This window comes from Trachypithecus francoisi, unplaced genomic scaffold (assembly GCF_009764315.1).
Source record: "Trachypithecus francoisi isolate TF-2019V2 unplaced genomic scaffold, Tfra_2.0 Lachesis_group1, whole genome shotgun sequence".
Taxonomy (NCBI): domain Eukaryota; kingdom Metazoa; phylum Chordata; class Mammalia; order Primates; family Cercopithecidae; genus Trachypithecus; species Trachypithecus francoisi.
Genome location: NW_022681454.1, coordinates 64,063,173 through 64,081,865, shown reverse-complemented (window position 1 = coordinate 64,081,865; position 18,693 = coordinate 64,063,173). Strand labels below are relative to the sequence as shown.

The window sequence follows — 18,693 nt, the reverse complement described above, 5'->3', positions numbered from 1 at the left end:
GGGATGTTACTTGACAGGATAATTGTCAAAGTGTTTATAGCCATATCATAAAATCACAATCAACATAAACTTTTGAAGAAGACAGCAGAAGTTGTGAAGCTATTGAAAGATTCATAAAATATTAAAAATAATAAAAGAACAAAATATGAAAATTTTGTGAATTTAGATATCTTCAGTTCTTGCTATTTTTTAAACGTTGTATTTTATGTATCCATAGATATTTTAAACCTTGAATAAGTGTTCTAAAAAAAGCTGCAAATGAGTAAAATCTCATGTGAGAAACATGATCAAGTTTTTTGAATAACACTAATGAATTAATAATGAGATGTTAATTTTTCAAACTTCCTGTATTGATTTTATGTTTATTTTACAAATTAATTTTTAATCCTCATAAATAACACATGAAAATATTGTAAAAGGTTAAATACTGCAGAATTCTGAGAATAAAATCTAAAATTCCCATCCTTGGATTAATGTGTATTCTTCTAGATTTTTTTTTCCTTGTATGAGTTTACATATATTTTAATTTATTTCATTGCAAGGAAGACTTTTTTTCTGTAAACTACTTTTTCTATTTAGCAGTGGAATAAACTGTTCTCTGCAATGGCTACACTCATACATTTGTTGGAACTATGTGTGTTCATTGACTGGAGCCAATTAAGTGCTGGAGGAAATATTCTGTTCATTCATGTGCTTATGTGGAAGGATTTCTGCATGACAGATTTCTAGACGTAGAACTTCAGTTTCAAACTGTATACTGACATTTTATTTTAGAAGGTTATTTTGCATTATACTCCCTCAAAAATAGATTTCTCAAGTTGTTATAGGTTGCAAATCTCTATAGCATTAGTTTGTTGGCATTGTTTATATTTTCCTGAGCACCAATTACTTTATAATCTTTCACATGTTTTTGGCAATTTTTACTTTGAAGTGCACATTTATAGTTACATTAAGTTTTATATTGGAATATTTCTCTTTTTTGGTTGGTGATTGTAGTACTTTCTAAACAATAGACACCCATTTTTTAAGTGTGTTGTAGAATAGGTTTAATGTGAATTAATTCAGGCTTATAAGAATGATAAAACAACATTATTAACCTTTGCCACCTTATTATTCCTGCTTTTCTGTATCAATACCTGGATGATTTGTATAAAATATTCTGTTGTAAACACTTCCTATAATTTTTTAACAGCAATGTTTTAAGCTATATGTGTCTGTGTATGACATGATTTATATATACATATACAAATACAAATCTATATATTTAGTGATCTATATATAGTGATATATATGTGTGTATACAGACACACACACATATAGTGATATATTTAAATCATGCCTTAGGCTCAAGAATATTTGTTGGGAAACTTGTTTAATGATGAGACTTCTGATTACCAAAGACACCTGGATTTCTGTCAATCTGGACCACTTTGATCATAAAGTACTTCACTGATGTGCAGATTAAAGGTGTATGGCTTGATTTAACTATTTTCCACAAAATGTATAAACTGTTTGTATTCTTTGTATATATATATTTGTTATGCTGAAAATTTAGTGTTGCCATATTATATTTATAGGAGGGAAGAATCAAAAGACGGTGGAAAAGAGAAAAAAATTAGACATGATCATTTAAAATATAGTTATATAGAATAGTAATTATTATTTCAAACTGTCTTCAATAAACACATTGAATTTTGCAACATACCTATTAGATAGTAAAGTGATGCTGTGTCTTGTTTCAAAAGAAATGGACATGTATATGTGCATGTATGTTTAGCAAGATTGAAAATTCACTAAGTCCCTTTAGAATGCATTTCCTATATTATCACAAACTAAAATTAAGAACTTACATTTGCTATTAAAGGTCATAAATGAGAATAAAACCAATATGAAATTTAGGATTGTTTTTCCTAGCTCTGTTAAGAATGATGATGCTATGTTGATGAGAATTGCACTGAATTCATAGATTGCTTTTGACTGTATGGTCATTTTCATAACATTGATTCTACCCATCCATGAGCATGGGAGATGTTTCCATTTGTTTGTGTTGTCTATGATTTTTTTGACAGTATTTTGTAGTTTTCTTAGTGGAGGTCTTTCACCTTCTTGGTTGAGTATATTTCTAAGTTATTTTATTTTATTTTATTTTTTTCGTTTTGAATCAGCTGTTGTGAAAAGGGTTGAATTCTGGATTTGATTCTCAGTTTGAAGTCTGCATAGCCAAAGCAAGACTAAGCAAAAGGAACAAATCTGGAGATATCACATTCCCCAACTTCAACCTACTACAAGGCTGTAGCTACTGAAACAGGGTGGCGCTGGTATAAAAACAGGCACGTTGACCAACGGAACAGAATCCAGAATCCAGAAATAAAGCCAAATACTTATAGCTAACTGATCTTTGACAAAGCAAACAAAAACATAAAGTGGAGAAAGGACACCCTATTCAACCAATGGTGCTGGGATAATTGACAAGCCACATGTAGTAGAATGGTACTGAATCCACATCTCTCAACTTATTAAAAAAAATCTACTTAAGATGGATGAAAAAAATCAAACCTAAGACCTGAAACAATAAAAACTCTAGGAGATAACATCAGAAAGTCTCTTCTAGACATTGGCTTAACAAGGACTTCATGACCAAGAACCCAAAAGCAAATGCAACAAAAACAAAGATAAACAGATGTGCCTTAATTAAGCTAAAAAGCTTCTGCACAGCAAAAGAAATAATCAGCTGAGTAAACAGACAACTCACAGAGTGGGAGAAAATATTCACAAACTATTCACCTGACAAAGGACTAATATTCAGAATCGATGAAGAGTTCAAACAAATTAACAAGAGAAAAACAAAAAATATCATCAAAAAGTAGGTTGATCGTGTATTGACAGTTCTCAAAAGAAAATATACAAATGTCCCACAAACATAAAAAAATGCTCAACATCACTAATTATCATGGAAATGCAAATCAAAACCACAATGAAATAGTACTGTCCTCCTGTAAGAATGGACATCATTAAAAAAACCCCAAATAATACAATACTGGCATGGATGTGGTAAAAGGGAACACTTTTACACTGCTGGTGGGAATGTAAACTAGTACAACCACTATAGAAAACAGTATGGAGATTCCTTAAAGAACTAAAAGTAGATCTACATTTTTACCCAGCTATCCTACTACTGGGTATCTACCCAGAAAAAAAGAAGTCATTATATGCAAACACTCATGCACACACATCTTCACAGCAGTACAATTCCCAACTGTAAAAATATGAAACAAACCTAAATGTCCATCACCCAATGGGTGGATAAAGAAAATGTGATACACACATACACACACATACACACACACACACAGGCACACTTGGAATACTACTCAGCCATAAAAAGGAACAAAATAATGCCATTAATGACAACCTGGATGGAGTTGGAGACCATTATTCTAAGTGAAGTAATTCAGGATTAGGTAACCAAACATTGGATGTTCTCACTTGTAAGTGGCAGCTAAGCTATGAAAACGCCAAGGCATAAGAGTAATATAATGGACTCTCAGCACTCCGGGAAAGGTCGGAATGGGAAGAGGGATAAAAGACTACACTTTGGGTGCTGTGTACACTGCTTGGGTGATGGGTGTGCCAAAATTTCAGAGATCACAACTAAATAAATTATCCATCTAATCAAACACCACCTGTTCCCTAAAATCTATTGAAATAATTTAAAACATGAGAATAAAATCAACCAGATGAATATTTTTAAATGACCAGAAGAAATGGGTACACTGAGGCTCAGTGTGAAAGATTGGCTCACCAGAAGTGTGGGACTGGACCCCAGCTCTCCTGACTTTTAGTCCAGTGTTCTCTCCACCACTCACTCACTCATTTCTCCATTTCTAATTTTTTTGGGGGCAAAGATGTCTTGATTTTGTTGATATTGTAAAATAGTTCAGTATTAATGTAGGAAGCAGATAGCAGCTGCTATATTTGTAATTTCACATACATTCCACTGGGGAAATGAATAAAGCTCTAAAATAATAAACATTTTGCCATAAATTTTAGGAAAAAACTTGATTTATGCCCCGCTACATATCACTTCAAATAAGTATTAAAAATTCAATATGCTCTACAAAAATGTGTCTTCCAGTTGATATATATAAAATACATATATGTGCATATATATATATATATATATGCATGCATGTGTGTATGTGTATCATGGTACATTATAAGGTTCCATTTGTTAATTGTGTTCTTCTAATGTTCTATGTCATTTATCATTATTTGCTCCTCTTTTTAAAGTCTGTTTAGATTTAATGGAAGTATCTGTATATTTACATTTAAATAAACCACCTTATTTTATATTTCTTTTATATTGGTCCAACCTGTTTTATGGTACAATCTGTTATAAAAGCATTCCTTTAGGTGATACCTTTCTTACATAAAAACATTATTGATAGTAGTTATAAATGCTGAATTTATGGTAGCTGGACTGGGTAGATATTTTGCACATTGTATCTTTAGAGTATAAATAAATCAATTGTTAAAAATTTAACTTACTAAAATTAAAATTTTTGTGCTTCAAAAACATTATCAAAAAAGTAAAATGTTAGCACACCAAGAATGAAACAAAATATTTGAAAATTATATACCCAACATAATATTCATGATATATAATTAGTTCTTAAAACTCAATAATAAGACAAGTTGCAAAGTTTAAAAATGTTTCAAGGATTGGAATAGACATTTTTCCAAAGAAGATATGTGGTCAGTAAGCACATACAACAATGCTCCACATTTTTAGCTGTAATGAAAATCCAATAGAAAACGACAATGAGAGATCATTTCACTCCCACTAAGAAGGCTACAGCAAAAAGATAATAACATGTGTTGGCAACAGTGTGGAGGAATTTGAACCCTCTTGCATTGTTGGTAGTAATGGCAAGTGGAACAAGTACTTTGGAAAACTGTTTAGCAGCTCTTCATAAACATATAGTTCCCACATGAACCAGGAATTCCACTTTTAATATCAATCCCAAAGAAAAACATATTTATGCAAAAACATGTATAGCAATATTCCTAGTAGCCACAATTGAACACAATCAAAAAGCCAATGAACTAAATGAACAAAGAAAATATGGCATATCCATACCATAAAATATTATACTTCTGCAAAAAGAAATGAAGTATTAATACACACTACAACATGAATGAATCTAAAAGCTATTTTTTAAAAAAATTATATTCAGTGAAAGAAGTCACTTTCACAACATCTTAAATTGTATCATTCCAGATGGCTTCATGATTCGTAAGCATTCTAAATATATTGGGATTTTACACCTTAAATACGTGGGTTTTAAGTCATGAAAATTACATGTAATTATCAAGCCTGTTACAATAATGAAAACAATAAAAATGAATTTTTCATCAAGAAAATAGTTATACTTTTAGACATTTTAGATATTTAATCAAAATATTTTACCATATTTCTTTAAGTTTATCCTTCCTTTCTACTGCGGATTGATCATATAATTTTTTTAAAAACTGCCTTTTTTATATTAGCTATATTACTTTAAATTATTTTTGTGTAGAAAATTGTTTCACTATTGGATACCCATTACATGTATGGAGTTCAAAACACAATTTTTAAATAACCACTCAAAAATAAAAGATGATTGGCCGGGCGCGGTGGCTCAAGCCTGTAATCCCGGCACTTTGGGAGGCCGAGACGGGCGGATCACGAGGTCAGGAGTTTGAGACCATCCTGGCGAACATGGTGAAACCCCGTCTCTACTGAAAAATACTAAAAGCTAGCCGGGCGAGGTGGCTGGCCCCTGTAGTCCCAGCTACTCGGGAGGCTGAGGCAGGAGAATGGCGTAAACCCGGGAGGCGGAGCTTGCAGTGAGCTGAGATCCGGCCACTGCATTCCAGCCCGGCGACAGAGCAAGACTCTGCCTCAAAATAAATAAATAAATAAATAAATAAATAAATAAATAAAAGATGATTTCAGGTTGGTTACATCATGTAAATTCTTTCACAATTAGACTCTTAAAAAAGGATGAAACTCATACTATTGAATAGATAAGCTATCTAAAAATACCACCTAGTACAAAAATATTGTTACACTCACAAAGGGTCATTAGTTAGTGTATTCAGTGCATTGAGCGAATCTGTACTTGACACTGTGTTGAAGTCCAATCTAATAGCTGCTTCCCTGGCCTTCATTTATGTAATGTTATCAGGTTAATCCTCATACAATGCAATGCCCACCATAGGGATCCCATGGTAGATCACCTCGTGATGCCATTGGATCCACCATGAGTTATAAAAGTTCTGGCTTTTGGATGACCTAGGATTGGATAAATTTTAGCAATATTATTCATAGGAATAAAATGAGGAATGAACAACTAAACGCTCAAGTGACAGTGTTTTCTAGCTAAAACGTGGAACTAAATTAATATTGTGTTTCAGACTTCAGAGGAAGCAGCGCCTACTTCTGCTGGAGATGTAAGTGAAAGCTATATGGTGTATGTGACTTCAGACTGAAAAAAAATTAAACAAGATTACCAGTTGGACTGAAGAAAAAGTGCAATCTAAATAAAATGCACACACAAAAAAAAAGAAGCAAAGAAAAGAGATGAACATGTAAGAATGTGTTCTTCTCAGTGCAGTCACAGAGTGTGATATGTGAGATGTGTGAGGCAGCAGGCAATGGGGTGGTGGTGGTGCTAGGATTGAGGAAGGACAGGTCACACTTCATCATGAAATATGTCATCACATTATGATTAAGATTAGGAATATCATCCTACAGAAAATGCAGAGTCCCTGGGGATAGCAGAAGTGCTGTTATTTTTAGTGACATTTGAAATAGCCCTGCATAAAAAGAAAGAACAGGTGTAAAGTTATAGAAATAGGAGACAAAGAGACAATCTATGAAGTTGTAAAAAATTTGGTGAGACGTAATAACACCTGAAATAAAAATACTCTGATGCTGACCACAAAGAATGTGAATGTATATCATAAAATACCAAAAATTATAGCTTATTATTTTCCCCATAGGACAGGAAAATAAATACAAAGAAGTTTCATTTTATTTTTAAGTTTTTCCATAATACATTTTCAATAAGCTTATTTTATGATTAGTTATTAATGCTCCAATGGATTGTTACTAATATATTCAGTATTTGTACTCCCGAGTCATGCCAAGAAGGTCATTCTAGAGTATCCACTTGTACACCCGAGTACTGAGTCCTAAGGCATGTGGTCTATTCCCATCAAATCTCCACAGAACCTGCTACAGTAAAGAAAATATCTTATTCCATGAGTAGAATTCCAAAATTAAAGAATGTTAGAAAACTAAAGAGATTAAGAATGAGATCAGGGGATGCTGGGTAATAAAACTACTCAAAGACTGATGTAAACAGGAGGCCAACGTTTCATTTTCTTAACTTCTATAATTAGTTAAATACGTAAGGAAATCAGGATTTTCCAAATAATAGTTTAGAAAAATGAGATTAGAAATGAAAAGTTCAAGTATTCAAAAAATTGATATACTTTTCAAAAGAAGACCTATGTGTGGCCAACCATCATATGAAAAAAACTTAACATCATTGCTCATTAGAGAAATGCAAATCAAAATCAAAATAGATACTATTTTGCACCAGTCATAACGGCTATTATAAACTCAAAAGGTAGTACATGCTAGTGAGATTGTGTAGAAAAATGAATGCTTATACTCTGTTAGTGAGAGTGTAAGTTGGTTCAACCATTGTGGAAGACAATGTGGCACTTCCTCAAAAACCTAGAGGCTAAAATACAATTCAACTCATCAATCTCATTAGTGGGCATATAAGCAAAGGATGAAGAATGATTCCCTTATAAAGGCACATACACATGTTTATTAATAGCAGTAGTATTCACGATAGTAAAGATATGGAACCAACCTTAATGTCCATCAATGATTGACTGAATAAAGAAAATGGAATGGAGTACATATACATCATGGAATATTATGCAGCCATAAAAAAACAAGACTTTGTATTTTACAGGGACATATATGGAGCTAGAGGCTGTTATCTTTAGCAAACTAGCATAGAAACAGAAATCCAAATATTACATGTTCTCACTACGAAGTGGAAGCTAAAAGATGAGAACACATGGAAACATAGTGGGGAACAACATACACTGGGGTGTATTGGAGGGTGGAGGGCAGGAGGAGAGAGAAGATCAGGTAAAATAACTAATGGGTACTGGTCTTAATGCCTGGATGATTAAACAATCTGTAAAACAAACCCCCATGACACAAATTTATCTATGTAAGAAACCTGCACCTGTATGCCTGAACTTAAAATTAAAGTTAAAAAATAAAATAAATTTAATTTTAAACACATAAAAATTCTAAAAAATTATATGCATGAAAAATATTTAGTCATTATAATTCTTGTGAGATTAAGTAGTAACAATTTAGTAATGACCTATATGTTTATTTTTTTATGTGTTTTATACTAGTTTTCATCTTCCACATTAAATATTAATTTATTCATTTTCTGGTAACATAGGAAGTAGTTCATGTAATTCTGCTTGTCTATAAGTTATTATACTAGAGTTTTGTGTTCTTTGATGGACAAAAAAACAAGTTGATAAAATAAGCTAATTGTAAGAAATAAATCAATGCTACAAAGGTAGCATGTATAACTTCTTTCAAATTACAAATTATCAAGAACTACTTCAAGGAGAAATTTCAAGGGACAATTTCTGAGACAAATTCAGAGCATTATTAGTATTGCTAATTTTGGTTGTTTGTTCAGCACTGAAATGAGGAATATTTTGGTATCATAAATAAAGATAGAGCTGTTGAATAAATTCAAAATTGTATTTTTCTGAATTTGGCCAACTGATTGTTAACACTTAGACAATGTGCTACAAAGCTTTGACAACCATGATTAATATGTTCTACTATAGCCAAGACATTTTTATGTTTAAGTTACTAATTTGGGAACTCCCAAGCAATCCTCATAAACTGAACAATAATTTACTGTGTTTAACTTTTACTTGTTATATCAGTATTAAAATAACTGAGTTTTCAGCAAAAAGCGTTAGTATAGGTCATTACAAGAAGACTATATCAAATAGGGAACTAAAAAAGTAATTGACAAATACACAAAGGTCACCATTTTATTCTATACAGAAGAAAATACGTTTCCTACTATGTTCTATGGAGGGAGCATCTGAACCTGTTCCCCCACCTGACTTCCTTCTGTTTGACTCCTTCCTATATTTCCTTCTGCAGCCTCCATTGGGAGGAGTTGTTAATCTGATAGTTAGTGCTGAGTCCTTGTGGGACCACATTTTACACAGCACAGGATTCACCTTCAGGTCAGCATCTATCTCCATCCTTTCTCATTCATCTTCCTGCTTCAGACATTGGCTGGGCCCAGTCCAGCAAAGGAGGCTGCTTTTACTCTTTCTCTGGATCTACCTGGCTGATGGGAACTTGGACTAAGTCTGTCAGCCTAGGCCATTCTTTCTCTGAATCATACCCTTAACATCACTCAGATAGGCCTATTCCAAAATGTAGAGGCAGTATATGAGGCTGGATTACATGGCAAGCCTAAACTACATGATGCATGTTAGACATTTTGAAATACCTGGTATCGTTATTGTGCTAGTGAAGTTACCCATTAAAATGTAACTTCTTCTGATAACATCTGTAGTGTGTCCAACACCCTCAGAAATCCTTAAACATAAGGATCAAATGACAGGGAAATAATTTGGTGATATCTCTTATGCGATCCCAATATCATGATAATATCAAAACTTTACCTACACCTCTTAATATATTTATTCCTGATCACAATATTAGTGCCAAATTTATTATCCATGAGTATACCCTTTGTACTATTTTAGCCTCTTCCATGTATATTTCTGATTTTTTTTTTTTTTTTTTTTTTTTTGAGACAGAGTCTCGCTCAGTCACCCAGGCTAGAGTGCAGTGGCACGATCTTAGCTCACTGCAAGCTCTGCCTCCCGGGTTCATGCCATTCTCCTGCCTCAGCCTCCCGAGTAGCTGGGATTACAGGCGCCCGCCAGTAGGCCCAGCTAATTTTTTTTGTATTTTTAGTAGAGACGGGGTTTCACCATGTTGGCCAGGATGGTCTCGATCTCTTGACCTCGTGATCCACCCGTTTCAGCCTCCCAAACTTCTGGGATTACAGGTGTTAGCCACCTCACCTGGCCTATATTTCTGATTTTGAACTAATATTTGATAATGAGAGCTTTTCCAAGAGCTACATTTCCAGGCAGGAAATTTCTATAATTGAATTATTTATAGACTATCACAGCTTCTTTTAGTAGTTTTCCATACCAGTAAGGAACTTTATCTATCCTTCTGTGGGATCTTGACAATGGCTGATGCAGTTACACTGGCCCTTTCTTCTATTATGTTAATGACCATTGACCCCAGAGAAAACACCACAAAACCATTTTCTCCAGAGCTCTGGATAAACTCTTCCATTTCCTGTAACAAAAGAATTTTTTCCATCACAAAAGAGTAACAGCACAGCAGGCACTACTGAAATAATTGGTACAAATTACTAAAGAGAGAAAATCAAGTATTATCAGGAATTATTGGAGGAAATTATGTATTTTAACTAACTCAATCACTCAGTTTCTTATCAAGAAGATGTGTAATATGAGACAATGGGGCTCTACTAAGGGTATTTATGTAAATACGTGTGTGTGCATGTTTGTGTGTGTGTGTGTGTGTGTGTGTGTGTGTATAAGGGAGAAATGAAATGGAGCTATTTCATAGTAGTCAGGGAGATAACGTTAGAAAATATTATACCCAGACTCTTCACTTCTAATATTAGAGTTACTAATATAGGTTCTTGGAAAGTGACACTACCTGGCTTTAATTCTATATTGTCATCCTACTAAATCACATATCTTTATTTCAGGCAGGTTTTCCGCAGAATTGTTTTGATTTGAAGCTATCAATGGTTTGCTTCCCTAACTATAAGCCCTGAGGATAAGTTACTCACATTTGGGATGATTTTATGTCTACATTTATCTTTCTCTATAATACTTTACATTTCCTTAAATTTTGTCAGAGGTTTCCAGTCTTTTCTCAAAAAAGAAAAAATGTAACTGTGAAAGGTGGTGAAGAATCACTGATATTCTGGAGTCTGGTTGTGGTTTGGAATTTCTATGAATTAATCCTGAGAGTCTCATTTATAATACAGAATTGCACAGTATACAGTTAGATGGTTGAATGATCATATTTTTCAGGTTATTGTTTAGGTGGAAGAACTTTTCCCTGAAATCACACTGTTAAATTGATGGGTTATCTATAACTGCATGTGAGGAGCTCTCATCATCACTTTGCTAGGTCTCGGAGGCAGCAGCACTTGCACCATAATGGGAGAGGCCCCCAGGACTTTCCACAGGGGAGATCTGGTCACCCTCATGAGTAGCTCACTCACACTACACTTCCTGGTGAAGATGTGCTTGGCTAAAATTGATTGATATTTATTCTGATTTGCTTTCTCAAAGCTATGCCAATATTTACATTTCTAAACTTTCAGATTTAATCATTAGGGTAAAACTTTTTTTAACTGTTGTTTATAAAACAAAGAAAAAAAATCCAAATATTGACTGTGAAGACCGTATATTGCTGTATATTTTTTCAAATATGACTTTTAAACTTAAGACATCAGTGTTAATGTGAGAGTCATTGTACTGCTATTCCAGATGACACATGGGGCATCTAGGCATTTTGTGTGATTGCAGTTACCTGTTGCCACATTTAATGTCATGCGTGTTCAGTGTTTACTCTCAGTGTCTTAATGCCCGGAGCCTTCTTCATCCACCAGTGTGGAAGTAATCTAAACTCTGTTTACTGATTCATCACTGATGTGGACTGGTTTTTTCCCACTCTGTGACAACTTCATAAAAGTAATACAAAACCTATGTAAGTAATTTAATAAAAGTATGAAAAGTTTCAAAAAGAAAAGGAAATATTTCTAAAATTTCTATCTAGAGATATTACCAATGTAAAATATGCATGTTCTCATCATGGCTTTTATTCTATTTACACATGTACACACATGCCATTTATTTAGAAAGTTTTAGCCTTATTGTACATACATTTTTCTCCTACAAAATCTTGTCATCTTGTTATATTTACCATTTTCTACCTCCCTTTACTTGCATTTTGGCTCACAGTGTAATTGAATATTTGATTGATAAAATTATTGTAACACCATAGTATGCATATAGTATAAGTTTTTAAGCATTCCTTCATTTAAGATGTTAGATTACTTCCAATGTTAATTTATGAATATTTTCCATAAATATTAAATATGCACATCTTGACTTATTTTTTTCTCAGTATGATTACATGATACTATATTATGAAACCAATGGTTATGTGCATTTTTACATCACTAGAATCATTTTGCCGTGTCTTTTTTTCTTAAAATATACACATATATTCTGAGAATCTAATATTTAATTGAAAAGAAAACAACTTGGGTTAACAATTATTCTGTATAATAAACAATTAGAGAAACAATTTGACAACCATTGATTTTCATTCAAATTTTTCTGCAAATTAATAACAACAGCTACTATTAGTAATTATCACTATTGTACTACTAGTCATCCTTTTCCTTGTCCCTCCACACCTCCTACTCTCTTCCCCCTCCTATTGGCACTATCACTTTCCCTTAATGTGAATAGGGAAATCTTTCAATAATAGGGTAGGGTGGCATAGAATTTTCATTAGTCTTACCTCAGCTTTTGTCTCTTTCAAAAGTTATAAAGCACATACAATTTACATTCGACATAGATATTGTATTTTAACCATGGAATACGTTCTCAGTTTTATGTAGACAAAAATCTTAAGAGATTAGTTAATAATGTATTAAATAATGCTTACTTTCTACATATGTCTTAAAAGTATGATTTTAATTTAAAATGTATGAGGGTGTTGTGTTCCTTTGTAAAGAATATCATCTTCTAAGTAGACAGAATTCTTTCGTTATTGCAAACTAAGTTTACTACCATACAGATACGAGTGATAGAAATTATTTGGTACTTATAATACATGCATCGTTCATTTTCTCCATGCTTTTCTGTAGGGAGCTTTGGTGTCTAGACACAAGTTCCATCAGGAAGCTTTACTAAGTTGCATGTCATAACGCTGAAAACATCTTCTCTAGTAGGGCATGTTTCTGTTCTCAGATGTAAACATCTGGTATCTCAGCATAGAATGAGTTACATTCTTGAGTAAAATCAAGGGAACACTGGATTTGGCTGCAAAGATTATTAGGGGTACACATTTATATCATTGAGTTATTCTTTTAAGTTAGAATACTTAAGAGCTGCATCACTTACAGTAGAATTTTAGAATAGCATTCTTTATTATTGTTATTATTATTATACTTTAATTCTAAGGCACATGTGCAACTTGCCCATCTTACTGGAAAAACTAGTATTCTTGCTTTTATTCAAGTCCACAATATATCTGTCATCCACGACTTTTCAAGAAAATGTAATCTTGATGTGCTGAGCAATCTGGTTCTATTAAATGAAGAATGATATCTCAAGTGACTTGCACATGTTAAGTAACTAGCAGTGTTAGTAATCCTGACAAAATAATCATAATTGCAAAATTAATATTTCTGAATCACTAACTATATAACAGAGACATTTTAAGTGTTTTGTCTGTATTAACATTTTTTCCACAAAACACAGTGTGAAGTGGGTACTATTACTGTAAATGTAGACATAATTATTTCAATCAACATTCTAGTTCACCTTTCCATCATCTGTTACCAGATTCCATGCAAAATTTCCCAAAAAATCTGCTCTTTCTTTCTTTGTTTCTTTTTTTAATAACTTTATCATATATCTTCATTTCCTAACTCTTTTTAGTAGTTCTCAAAGGTGCTTAATAAATATGTTAACTCCTAATAAATATCTGGCTCTAACTTGCCTTGCAGCATCATCTGATTCTCACTCAGCCTTTCCCTGTAAACTAAACTTGGGGTCTTGAGAACTTTCCTGAATACTTTACCTTGGTTTCTTCTTTGTGTTTTCCTGCCCCCTCATTATTTCACCAATTTCTGCACATTGTTCAGCTCTCAGCTTCATTATCAGTGAGTCCAGGTTACTTTCTATTCTCTCCGCTGATGCTATCTTGGCATTGGGTTTTTCCTTGAGATAATAGCTTTTGTGCAATTTTTATTACTTGCACATATTCTATCTTTTGAAATAGAATGTAATGTGTGTAGGGACAGAAATTGTGTCTATTTTTTTCCTCTTGCCTGTGGTTTGTCTTAAATTTTTTATAAACATTCTTTTAATGGATGACCAATACCTTCTTATGTGTTGCATAATCAAGGCTTAAATTTAACCAACCCCATTTTCAAAGTCTTCTTAGTATCCCTCTCTATCTATAATAATGATGAAACTCACGTACTTGTGATGGTATCAACAAATCAACATGTACACGTTTCCTAATTGGTATCTGCTTTACCCTGCCCACTGCCCATCTTTCTTTCTGTATAAGTCAAACACTCTGCATGAAGACTGTAGAATTATTCCTACTAAAATTTCAAAGCCAACAATACAAAACCAACAAAATTATCTTTACCGTAGGTAAGGATCTGCCAAGTTTGCAGTGCAGTCCTCCAACAAAATCAACATTTGGTAAGAGTGGATGAGGAAATTGAAAATCCCAGGAGTTTTCAGTAAGCCATATGTCAGCTTTTCCCATTGTCTCAGATAAGGTAGTGGATCTTCCTGAGAAGAAAAAGGAAAGAAAAGATGGATGACACAAGATATTTACATTAGGTAATTTTCTGAAAGGGATTAGAATAATGTAGGCATAAATGTAGGCAAAGTGTCTGTACTTTGATATACGTAAACATATATTCAAATATAAGCATAATTTAATATTTATATATTATATATTTTGCCCATGTGTGTTTATAAGAAAAGCAAAGTGATAAGAGAATTTTGAGAGAAAACTACATCATTGTGCTAAGGTCACATCAGAATACAATCATAAACCATTATTAAAATAATCTATAGAGAAGTAAACATCCATTTCTTTACCCTTTAAACCTTCAATAGTAGAGTATAAACATTTAAACAACTCTTCGAGCTCCATGATCAACTAATTCTGATGTACCCATAAAAACAATTTTCTAAGAAATAGTCTAGTTTCCACAGTTCATTAAGCTAATCCTTTAATCTTTGGTTATTGAAGTGTACTGTGGGCTATTTTGAGAGTGTGACTGAAATCTTTGTACCCACTACTGCTTTTGATTCATGCTAAGGTATTAATCATATTGGCTTTTAAGTAAATATATTTGCAAATTACAAATAGAAAATTTTGAGAAATTATTCAAATAGAGATTTGTACCAAACTTAATTTGGCTCATATTTTGTAATACACATAGTTCTTTTTGTTTTGTTTTGTTTTTTTGTTTTTTTTGTTTTTTTGTTTGTTTTTAAGTTATATAGATATAACAATGTTCAGACTTCAACAAGATGATTGGTCTTAAAATAAATAATTTCCAATCTTTTAGTGAAGGAATGTAGAGACATTAGAAACTACAATTTACCCTTATTTGTTTTTGCATTTGAGATAGAGGCACTATTTCTCTCAAGTGTGAAGGAAACCTTCTGGTTTATGTCTATGGGGACATATTTTAATTTCAGAATAAGGAAACTGAGGTATACAAGGAAAAACAATTTCTGCAATGTTGCCTAGACAGTTGTTGTAGAAAATTGTGTAACTATTCAATCTACATGTATGCATTCAGTAAGATGTTTTTGGACGGGCCTGACTTTTTTTAAAATGAAAAAAAAATTAATAGTAAAACAGATGTGTGATTGTTTAAAGAAATATTAGGTGCACTAATTTACAGGTTTATGACTTCCTAGAGTGTTCTGAATGAGCAATGGCCACAGGGTTTTAACTGACCTTATAATTTAAGCTTTTCTATAATATTTGTGCAATTGATAGATCATCTTGTGTTTTCATTTCATAAATTCACTTACAAAAAAACTCCACTACCGGCTGGGTGTGGTGACTCATGCCTGTAATCCCAGCACTTTGGGAGGCAGAGGCAGGCATATCAAGTGAGGTCAGGAGTTTGAGACCAGTCTGGCCAACATGGTGAAACCCCATATCTACTAAAAATGCAAAAAATTAGCCAATCGTGCTAACACATGCCTGTAACTCCAGCAATGAGCTGAGATTGCAGCACTGCACTCCAGCCTGGAAGACAGAGAAAGACTCCACCAAAAACAAACAAACAAAACAAAAACAAATTTAAAACACCAAGTACCCTGACTTTATTGCTTTATATAAGCTCAGCTTCAAAGGCACAGGAAAGTTAATCTCCATGTTACCAACTGAAAAATTTACTTACCTAGAACTTCACTGGAAAACTGATTCCACTTCTTCATATTAAATATTTGGAACCAAAATGGAAAATAAACCACATAGATCATATTTTTTTACCCTCTCCATGAAAGTCATTTGGTCACTTAATTCTGACATAACAACAGGTATCTAGGAAGGTAGAAATAGAAACCTTCCCTTATGCTTTTCAAATGTGCAGCCAGTAGAGAAGGGGAGACTGTACATGAAGGGTATGTTAAATAGCTCAGCCAGCAGCTCCACACAGCGAACAATAGTGTCTGCAAGAACAGCATCAAATTTTGAGTCTTGTAGTTTCTCCCTAAGTTTCTTATTTGAAACTCCATCCTTACAGAACCTTCTAATTGTCAATAATAGTTCACATGATTTCCTGTACCTGCGAAAAATATGACCAAAATGTGTCTTATGGAAGGTCTGACCATGATGATATTCTCAGACTAAGTTTTAGTTAAAGATGCAGGATAAACTTCAAGTTTAAGAGTAGACAGGCTGTTGGGATTAAAAAAAAAAAAAAGGAAGCTGAAGATGCCAATACAGTCACCTCATGACCCCTCTGGACAAGCACATCAACTGTTGTCTTTATATTCATCCAATGACTGAAATCTGTGGGCCACACCAGTACCTTTCCACAACTCCCAGAGCTAATGTAACAGGTCAGCTGTATCAGCAAAAAAGCTGAAGTCCATTTCATACACGTCCTGGTGCAATGCAATGCTTTTTCCCATTTGCTGTTTCTTCCTGTCATTTCTTATGGTTATATCCATGGATAAATCAATCACGAAGTTCAAATGTAACTTTTACACTTCAAAGTAAATATATTATCATTAGATTAGCAGTCTGAGCACATACATGGCAAGAAGATAAATTAAGATAAATGACCTGTTTACACAAGTGTGTTTAATGTCCCTTTTATGTTTATAAGTGAGAACATTGAGCTAATATCAATGTTCTTGTATGGACACATCACTTGTCTTATGTAATTTATTTTAGAAGAGTTACCAGAAACATAGCCATGAGAGGTTCATGTTTCTGCATTTTGTTTGACACAGAACTAAAGATAAAATAACAAAACAAGGTTCAAATTTTTTTTTGTATACTTTGTTTACACATAATTTATATACAACACCTTCAACTGAAGCGTGGTGTGCAGAGCGAGTTGCCATTTTTGCTGTTTGGGTAACTTAGCTGTTCTGCCCTTCAAGCTTTGGAGAGTCCAAATGTACTGGTGGTGGAAGGAATCCACCAGTTGCTGAACATCTGCTCTACAGAAACATTGCCAGACTGCTTTTTTAAGCAGCTACCAGATTCTGTTCCGCCTCACTGGGTGCGACTTCCCAACAGGGGACTCCAATCACTCCCACCAGTGTTCTTGAGTCTACAGAGATTTGAAAACTCCCTGTGGCAGAGCTCCCAGAAAGTGGTATGGGCCGGTATCTTTGCTGTTTGAGGAACCTATCAATTCCAGTCTGTAAGCTTGGAAGAGCTCAAGCTGACTGGGGTGAAAATGATACACCAGAAGAACACAACAACCATAAAAATGGGGCCAGACTGCTTTTTTAATTGAGTTTCTGATCTTCATCTTCATTACTGGGTGGAGCCTCCCAACAGGGATTTTTAGCTACCACCTCTGGTATTCACCGGCTGACAGAGTTTCCAGGAATCCCTGGTAAAGAGACCCCAGGGGGCAGGGCAGGCTGACATCTTTGCTGTTTGGGCAACTTAGCCATTCCAGCCTCCTAGCTTTGGAGTGTCCAAGGCAACCAGGGGCTGAAGTATACCCCCAGCGCAGCACAGTAGCTTTACAAAAATATGGCTAGACTACCTTAAGCAGGTCCCTGACACCATTCCTTCTGACTGAGGGTCTGATCTCCCAACGGCAGTCTCCAGCCACCTCTTAGAGGTGCTTTTTTGCCAGAAACAGGTCCATATCTCCCTGGGATGGAGCTACCAGATAAAAGGGCAGTTTTCCATCTTTCCTGTTTCTCAGCCTTCACTGGTGATACCTCCAGGTACTATAAAATCTGAGGTGACTAGTGACTGGAGTGGGCCCCTAGCATACCACAGCAGCCCTACAGAAAAAATGATCAGAGTGTAATGTGGTTGCCTGCTCCTGTATGTCCTCATCGGGCAGATTTTCCAGGCCTGAGTTTCTAGCCAACACCTGCCCAATCTATCTAGCTAGTAGCAACTTGGCAACTCTTTGGAGAGAGCCCCTGGGGCAACAGAAAGCCTCTCGACCACTGCCTCTG

At 34.1% G+C, this 18,693-nt stretch overlaps 1 pseudogene; it reads right to left on the bottom strand.

Moving 5' to 3' along the window:
- LOC117085542 overlaps nt 1-17,135 on the bottom strand; it is a 29,760-nt pseudogene extending 12,625 nt beyond the window's left edge.
- Between the last annotated feature and the right edge of the window lie 1,558 nt (nt 17,136-18,693).